Genomic DNA, 7,438 nt, shown 5'->3' on the forward strand with positions numbered 1-7,438 from the left:
CAACAACGACAGCACGAGACGGGCTACTCTCTACCTCTTCACTACCCTCAACCAAAGCAGACATCGGCACCACACCATCCGTGGACAGCGGAGAATCACACACGGGGCCAGCGGAAAGCGGCTCCGAACAAGAAGTTGAACTGCGCTCATAAAATGGTTTCAGCATGTTCACGTGACACAAGCGCTTCTTCTGGCGCCGATCTGGAGTGGACACAACATAGTCACGGTCGGACACTTTCTGCTCTACCACATACGGACCGCTAAAACGAGCTTGCAACGCAGATCCGAGAATGGGTAGCAACACTAGAACCTTATCGCCCACTTTAAAGTGGCCATCAACAGCCTTACGGTCATACCACAGCTTCATTTTACCCTGAGCTCGCTCGAGATTCTCTCGGGCCAACTCACGAGCACGGTGTAGACGAGAGCTAAAATCAGAAACATGAGTCAAAATGTCTTTAGCAGCAAAATCACCTAAAAACTGATCTTTTAGCACGGCCAAAGGGCCTCGCGGACTGTGTGAAAAGACTAGATCAGCTGGACTAAATCCAAGGGATTCCTGAGTCACCTCTCGACATGCAAAAAGCAACCACGGAACTACATCTGCCCAGTCTTTACCAGACTCCAAGCAATATGTGCGCAACATGCTCTTCAACGTTTGGTGATATCGTTCCAGTGCCCCCTGACTCTCAGGATGGTAGGCACTGGAAACATTATGTTGAATGCGAAGTTGCTTCAACACACGGGTGAAAATGCGAGACATAAAATTCGACCCGCGATCAGTTTGAATTACCTTTGGCAGACCGAATACAGAGAAAAACTTGAGGAGTTCCATCATTACTGATTTAGCACTGATTTTTCTTAGAGGAACAGCCTCCGGGAAACGTGTAGCACTACACATCATTGTCAATAAATACTGATAACCACTCCTTGATCGCACAAGTGGACCGACAATATCAACAATAACGTGATCAAACGGCTGACCTATCGCTGGAATTGGGTACAGGGTAGCGGGAGGAATCGTCTGATTGGGTTTACCAACAAGCTGACAGATTTTACAAGTCTTGCAGAAACGAACTACATCCCGTTTCACACCGGGCCAATAAAAATGTTGACAAATCCGGTTGAGTGTTTTTGCAATACCCATATGACCGGCCACACCATCATGAGCTACACGCAAAATTGTATCTCTGTATACAGATGGAATTACGATCTGCTGGACAGAATTCCATTGGTCAGGAACGTTGTAAGGTCTCCACTTTCTCATCAACACGCCGTCATGCAAAAAGAAGCACTGTGGCTCTTTATCGAGATCGACATCAGCTGAAGCATGACGGAGAAGAGAGACAAGTGTCAAATCTGCTTTTTGAGCAGCGATTAATTCAGCGCGAGACAAGCGCACAGACTCTTCTCTGACTGGTTTTGACTTTTCGCCAGAATCAGCCAGAGAAGCAGAAAACGAAGACTCTTTTCTAACTCGCTTTGACTTCTCGCCAGAACCAGCTAGTGAAGCAGTGTATGAAGAATCGTTAAGTTTAACAAAGAAAGAATCTGACAAATCGAAATCAATGAGAGGAGAGGAGCGTTCTTTTCCCTCCGGGGAAGCGGAGGATTTTCGGGCCATAGCGCGAGTGATCGCGCAGGCTGGGAAAACGTCGGGGTGTTTGTGCACACACTCATGAACTGCTGGCTTGTCAGGCACAGCAACAACCTGAGGCAGAACTTCAGATTTACCCCACACAGATTTTCCCCCTATGTCATTTCCTAGAATGAAGGAAACTCCTGGAATAGGCAAAGACTGACGGACACCCACAGCAACTCTACCAACAATCACGCTAGAATTTAAATTAATGTGATGAAGTGGTACGACAGTGAAACCCATTTCAAAGCCACGGACTAACACACTTGTGCCAGTTTTCGTTGCATCGGACAAGGGCAGAACGCCCTGCAAAATGAACGACTGCGCTGCACCGGTGTCTCGCAATATGCGAACAGGTGTTTTATTTTTCTCACCACCAGGCAGAGACACAAAGCCATCACTTAGAAAAGGTTCGTAACCTGTCTTAGAGTCACAGGAGAGTTCGGGACCAGGCACAGCAGGTTTCATAACTGTTTTAATCAAGCCACAACCCTTCGCAGCATGTTTCTTCTTTAACACCAAGTGTCCGGGCTTCTTACAATAGAAACACGCCTGGTCAGAATTACTAGAAGGCTGAACAGTTTTATCGGTGTTACTAAACTGGGAAGATGACCGCTCAGACCTGGGCCTGTCTTTGAAACTAACACGGTGGGTTAGAACAAATTCATCAGCCATAACAGCAGCATCGCGTAAAGTTTCAACTTGACGCTCGTTAAGATGAGTAGACACAGCACTGGGCAAACAGTTTTTAAAATCTTCGAGCAGCATTAACTCGCGCAGTTTATTCTGGCTATCTACCTCTTTAGCAGAGCACCAGCGGTCAAACAGCGTCTCCTTTTCTCGTGCGAACTCGAGATAAGTTTGACGGTCAGTTTTCTTATAACGCCTAAAACGCTGCCTGTAGGCTTCAGGGACAAGCTGATAACATCGCAAAATAGATGCTTTAACCTCATCATAATCAGAGCTACTTTCCAGGGAGAGTGACGCATAAACTTCCTGAGCACGGCCAGTGAGAACGGACTGAAGTAAAAGAGGCCAAACCGCTTTGGGCCACTTGAGGGTTGATGCAACCTTCTCAAAATGTGGAAAATACTTTTCGACATCTTTCTCCAAAAACGGTGGGACAAGTCTGATGTTTTTACTGATATCGAACCTCGCACTAGACAAATCTAGATTTCCTTCCAATGCAGTTATTTTGATCCGTCTCAACTCCAACTCATTAATGGAAGCTTTAAGTCTCAACTCTTCTCGCTCTTTGTCTAACTCCAACTCACGGACCGACAATTCTTTTAAACGAATCGCGTCTTTCATGTCGAGAGCAGGCAACATTTGTTTCTCAACTAAATACGGTAGCAAAACAGACTTAATAGTATGCTTCAAGCGCTTCTCAGCACTTGACAATTCTATCTCAAGAATGTTCGCTACCTCAAGGAGTTGATCCTTGGTGAGGCCATGAAAGGCCACCTCCGACGGATCATCTACAAACCCCTGTGCCACAGAAGTCATGGTTTACACGAAATATGATAAGACAAACAAACAAAAATCGAATGGCTGCAATTACAAAATTCGAAACTATGTGGTCGCAAAATTCCCCTACAAAAGCGACCACAAACTATTCGGGTGTGCCGAAATCACGCCAAAACACTAAACTAACAGGACAATAGGAGATTTAGACAACAAAAGGGTCAAAAACCCGGAAACCACAGCAGCCCAAAGTCTAATCCCCGACTATACTGACCTGTAAAGCACCACAATTGCAGTGCGCAAAAACTTACCAAATCACAAAGCGACGCAAAAGAGTATACAAACTGGATGTTTCGCTGCTGCACCCCAACCCCTACTTACCTATCCCAAAAAATCTAACTGAAACCTCGCTAATCTTCAGTGGGTTCCCTACCCGGCATACGTTATCCGTCAAACCCGTGAGGATGCAGCAGACCGATGGTGCAGTCTACTGCAAGCCTCCGAAACGGACCGAATAAGGACTACCACCAAAAACAAATAACTAAAATAATAAAGTGGTAGACTCTGTGTCTACCCGGCGGCTACCTGATTGGGATACACGCTAATACATCCAGAAAAATGTTATACTCACCAAAAGTCGCATTCACAAAAACTTGCCGCGTTCTATCAAAAAGGTTCTAACAAAGGACGTAGACCCCATTATGTTACAGCCAGCCACACTGAATGCAACACAATGACCAAAAGTCAAGGAGCTCGTCAGTCTAGGGGTTATTTATTACAGAAGAAAAGGATAATGATACAAATATAGGTTATAAGGACTAACGGGGATAAACAACAATAAACATAATAGCAACGACGGCGAAGCCTATGGCGCGGAGAACACCCGGTCTGGTCAATGGCCAACACAAAGTGAAGAACAAAGGAAGGCCTCGAGCAGAGGCGCCAGGCGCAGGTATAAAGGCCGAAACTCCGCCCACACACACACCCGCCCACACACACACCTGAACAAAGGTGAACAAAACAGAGGCAGAGCAGCCAAAAGGACAGGGAGGAAACTGTGACACCTAGAGGTGGCAGAGGACGTAACAGCTTTATATGTCATTTCATATTTAATTTGTGTAATAGCCTACAGTTGGTTTGATATCCGAACTATATGCCTAATCAATAGACTATATGAAGCGGTTTTAATTATTAGCCTTTAGGCCTACAGAATTAGGCTATAGGCTGGCTTGCCTTGCATCGTATAGCCCACTGACAGCCTGCCTACTGTCACTGAACAATTGCTACTGTACATGACCATTTATCAATAGATGCCTTTCATTAAAGAGTATAACTAAACATGGCAATATTAATGAGTTAACATAGCCTATGTATATTCATCGCATGGGAACCGAACCCGAGAACACGCGAAACATATCTCGGGTGATATCCTGTCACGCTGCGCATGACACCACGAAAGACTTCCCTTACAGGAAGCCACAAGATTCCTTGGACCACACACAGATCAAGTTCAAACAATGTAAGTTGCATAATTTTCAGAAATTCTTTGAAACTAGGGAATAGGTAGCCTTAATCAATGCTTGCAACACTGTCAGAAAAAAGTTTCTCCTTCTATTTTTTAAGTTGTAGGCTACAGGTGACGAAAGCACAGGCTGACGGAACCAACGGTTTGGAACTCGTTTTCCGATGGTGTTTTTTTTCTTTTTGCAACACAGATTAATTTAGCTCGGCAGTTAGCCTGCCACCGACCAGGTTAGTTCAGAAGCATATGTTACCCCAGCAACTCAGCTGAGATTCCTGTTAGCGGGAGTAATGGAACCGAACTCTCTCTAAAATTAGCGAGGCTTATCAAAGTTAGCCGTGATTTACAGTTAGCTCGCTTGATGGAATACCCCCCTTGTCCTCGATGATGGTGAGCCTATAGTGGTGGCATTGACTTCCTGATCTCCACTTTCCAAGATGGAATCGTATATGGCCTGGATATCAGAGTCCTGTTGTTGTGCGGTCCATATTTCATCATCCATCACAGGAAGTGCTAACTTCAGAGGGTCTGGTTTCTCTTTCATTACAGCGGCACAGATGGGGACTCCGGCTGAAACAGGTGCTCGGGACAGGGCGTCAGGGACAGAGTTATAACGTCCTTTCCGGTACTCCACCGAGAAGCTGAACTCCTGTAGCAACAAGGCCCAGCGCATGAGCCGTGGACTGGGCTTATTGGCCTTGAATACCCAGCTTAGGGCTGCATGGTCCGTCACCACTGTGAAGTGTCGACCCTCCAAGTAGTGACGCCATTTTTGTAAAGCCCAGACCACAGCGAGGCACTCCTGCTCCGTGGTGCTGTAATTTCTCTCTGCCTTGTTCAAAGTTCGGCTTGCAAAAGCCAGGACCTCTTCTGACCCTTGGGCTTTCTGCTGAACTAAAATTGCACCGAGGCCGATGTTGCTGGCATCTGTATACACAGTCAGGGGCAGCCGCAAATCAGGGTGTCCTAAGATTGGTGGATTTACCAAGTATGTTTTAAGGATGTCAAACGCTTCCTGACACTGTGGAGTCCAATGGAATCTTAGGCCGCCTGTTTTCTGAGGTATGAGTACTACTGGGGAGGCCCAAGGTGAAGACGATGGTTCAATGACACCCTTAGCCATCATGTCATTAACAAGCTCTTTAATGACTTGAAGCTTAGTTGGAGACACACTATAAGGCTTTTGTTTTAGTGGCACATCATTGGTCAGAAAGATTTTGTGTTTCAGGAGTGTTTTATGGCCCAAACGAGAGGTGCAGACATCGGAATTGAATTGTAACTGCTTCAGAAGCTGTGCCTTGTCAGAGCCCTGCAGCAGTGTCTTGTCAACAGCCTGATGCCAGGACTGCACGTCCTTAGTGTGTGAGGGGGTCATGGCCTCCGGTTGAATAACGGAAAAGAAGGAGATTGTTGGAGGATGTCCCCAGTCATTCAATCCTGGTGAGTCGCTGGAAAAGCTGAATCTTTCAGTACTGGGAGGGAACCAAAAGGTAAGACTTGATACATCGAACTGCATGCCACTGAAGAACATAAAGTCCAGGCCCAGCACGACGGGAAGTACCAGAGTCTGCTCAGATAATATAACTGTAGGTAAAGTCCAACTTTTGTTATGCACTGTGTACTGTAGCTCGCTGCATCCTAATGGCTGCTTGGCCTTTCCATCAGCCATATAAAGCGGGCCTTCTTGCCATGCATCCACTTGTGCCTCTGCTGTCTTGACAATCTTCCATAACTGTTCTGACATCAGGGTATAAGAGGAACCTGTGTCCAGAACAGCAGCTCCAGTCTATGTCGCAATGGTAACGGGGACCATGAGCTGGTGGGGAATGACACGGCAGACACCGGGCACAGAGCGTTTGTGGGCTGTAGTCCTTAAACTCAGGAGCTGTGGCAGTTATTGCATTGAATGAAGCCATGGTGGTGGTCTGGCGTGACTCACCACCAGCAGATGGACCAGGGGGACCTTTCTTGTTTTGATGGTTCTGATGCTGTTGCTGCTGTTGAGGGGAAGAAGCAGGTGAATGTGGTTGCTTACACTTCCAACAGAAGGGTTTACTCACAGACTGTTGGGCCTGGGGGCTAGTGGAAGAAGGTGGTCTCACATGTACACTTTTAGATGGTGCTGGCGCTGCATGTTGCTTACGTTGCTCATAATGCCTCTGATTATCCTTGTCTTTTTCCAATTGCTGCCCCAGCTTTACTAGTTCATCCACTGTGGACACTCTTTGACGCAGCTGACTGGCTATGCGGGGATTTATATTCTTAAGAATGAGTTTAATGATTTCATCCTCCTGAATGTTGGGTTTCCAACGTTTGCATAAGGAGCGATACATGTAAGTGAAAGCACGTATACTTTCCCCCTCAGCTTGAACGCGGGTGCGCATCCTCTCGGCCAACTCATCGACGTAGTCTTCAGCCAGAAAAGCTGAAAGGAAGCTGGATTCAAACCTTGGCCATGTATGCACTGAAAGTCTGGCAACTTCCCACCAGTCGCGAGCAGTGCCATGGAGAACATTTTGTAGGGTGGCCATCACCTCTTCATTAGTGAGTGGATTTAATGCAAGATAATCGCGGCATTTTTCAAGATATAGAAGTGGATCGGAGTCGCTCTCACGAAGGCCAAGGGATGGGAATTCAATCTTAATAGGCTTTTTCATGGCCAAACGACGACCAAGATCAGCGGTGCTGTATGTTTCAGATAGGGCCATGGGTAAAGGCATGGTGCTTCTAAGTACTGTTTGCACCGGAGCCATGGATGGTTGAACAGGACCTCGGTAGGCTTCTTTGGGAGCCGCAGACAGATGAATAGGGCC

Source organism: Sardina pilchardus, chromosome 17 (assembly GCF_963854185.1).
Source record: "Sardina pilchardus chromosome 17, fSarPil1.1, whole genome shotgun sequence".
Lineage (NCBI taxonomy): Eukaryota > Metazoa > Chordata > Actinopteri > Clupeiformes > Clupeidae > Sardina > Sardina pilchardus.